The sequence below is a fragment of the Juglans microcarpa x Juglans regia genome, chromosome 2S, assembly GCF_004785595.1.
Source record: "Juglans microcarpa x Juglans regia isolate MS1-56 chromosome 2S, Jm3101_v1.0, whole genome shotgun sequence".
NCBI lineage: Eukaryota > Viridiplantae > Streptophyta > Magnoliopsida > Fagales > Juglandaceae > Juglans > Juglans microcarpa x Juglans regia.
This window is the reverse complement of record NC_054597.1, coordinates 21082030-21084421: the sequence shown is the minus strand read 5'-3', so window position 1 is coordinate 21084421 and position 2392 is coordinate 21082030.

Below are 2392 nucleotides of genomic sequence, written 5' to 3'. Positions count from 1 at the left end.
TTACTACTGTACATGATAGTGGGTAAGCTGTTAATGGCCCCCAGGTATTAGTCTGATTAATGGGTCGGACCACATTGAAGTCTAGCTCAATCTATCAGTCTTGTATATTATTTCCGTCATTGTACTTCGGCCCATGGCCACAGCATGTTATGTTCTTTGTTTGTTGTCTTAGGGATGTTCGGTAATAATTCTCTTCTCATCTAGGGGTGAAAATGGTCCGGTCTAGTCTGGTCATTTTTCCGGACCGAACATCCAAAGGGACCGGACCGGTCCAATCAGTCCGGCCTAATTTTTTTTATTTTTTTATTTTTTTAAATAATTAATAAAATAATTTATTTAAAATACTAAATTAAATTAAGTGACTTATTAATGTAGATTATGTAACAAACTCAATAAAAAAATATTTTATATGATCAATAATAATAAATTAGATGAAAATTATATTACTAATTTATATAATTACTATATAATTAACTAATTGATATTATATATTAGTTAATTCATAGAATATTAACAAGTATTAATAATATATTTAAAATTTTATATTGTTAATAGTAATAAGTTAGATGAATATATATATAAAATATTGTTAATTTATAGAATATTAACAAGTATTAATAATATATTTAAAATTTTATATTGTTAATTGTACAATTATTATATATAAAATATTTTTTTTTTCATTCGATCCGGTCCAATCCGAAAAAACCCTGGACCGTGGGCCGGACCGAAACTTTTTAGTCCTCTAAAATGTGGACCAGACCGGTCTAAGTCTCGGTCCGGTCAGATCCGGACCGAAATGGTCAGTCCATTCGGTCCGACCGGACCATATATCACCCCTACTCTCATCTAATTTCATCTCATTTACTTTCTAATTATAACTCAAACATAGATAATTTTAAATTAATCATTATAATTTTTTCAAACTAATAATTATAACTTTTCTAAACTTTCAAAAAAAAATCGACTTTTTCAAATCTCGAAACAAAAATTATATTAAAAAATTATATTCTAACAATATTTTAACTTTATAATATTTTTTATTCAACTTTCTCTCTTATTTCTCAAAATCTAAAAAATACTTAAGGAAATGATAGTACCATGAGTTTGTCCCCTCATTTTGACCGTTCATGTATTATTATTTTTTTTATTTTTTGTTTAATGGTTAAGGAAGTGATTTTTAGTGTATTGATGTATTTTTTATTTTCTTAAAAATATTTAAAAATTTTTAAAAAATGTGAAAAAGAAAAGAAAAAAAAATTAAAATATCAAACTTGTACTGTTGTGCAAGCCCAGCGGTCAAATCTAGGCAGTACACTAGCAGCATCCAAATACTTAACTCAAACTATCTCATTATTATTCACAAACCATCTTATTATTATTCAAAAAATTCTCATTTTATCTCATTCTCAAACATCCCTTAGTCCAGTCCATGGCCTTAGAAAGGAAATGGTAGTGCATATGACAATATATGTGCACTATCGAAAGGCTAGAAACTACTGAGAATGTTATAGAAAATTATTCTTTTTCCTTCAACTTATCTTTCTTTTCTTGTGGAGGCACTCCCCGTCGAAGAGAGCATATTTCTTATGATTTCCATACATTCAATTAGGTGTGTTACAAATCTCATATTAGAGAAGCATAGGTCTCTGTGCAAAATAATATAAAGCATGATAGAAGGAACTAGACTAAATCGGCTACATGATGGGCTCACTACTGCGGTTTACGGGTGGATTTGGTTCGATATCAAGTTTGGTTCGATCTGGTAGTGGTTTTGTTTTTCTTAAAACCAGTCAAAATCGGTCCGATTCTAGTTTTTCTTTTTCTAAAACCGGACCGGACCAAACCAGACCAATTCATATATATATTATAATTTTTTATATTGTATATAATTTTTATATATAATATATAATTATATATAAAATAGTTGTGTATTATATGATAAATTACTAATTAATATAGTATTAATTAGTAAAATCTATATTAAATTACTAATTATTATATGATAAATTACTAATTACTATATTAAAATCTTATATCATTATAGTCTATTGTCTTAATATTTATACTAATACTATATCACTATATATTATAATATAATTATAATATATATTATAATATATTACAATATATTATCACTATAGTATTATATACTATAATATACTATTATATATTATATAATATAGTATATAGTATATTAAAATTGGATCGGAACCAGTAAAACCAGAAGTACCAGTTTAGGAGGGATAACCAGTGCTGAATTGGTTCTTGAAAATGCAAAACTGTGCATACCAGTTCGGTCTCAAATTTTATCCAAAACCGAATCAAGCCGGATCAATTACACCCCACTCACTACCCTAAAAATGTCTACAGAATCCCAATACCCATACCT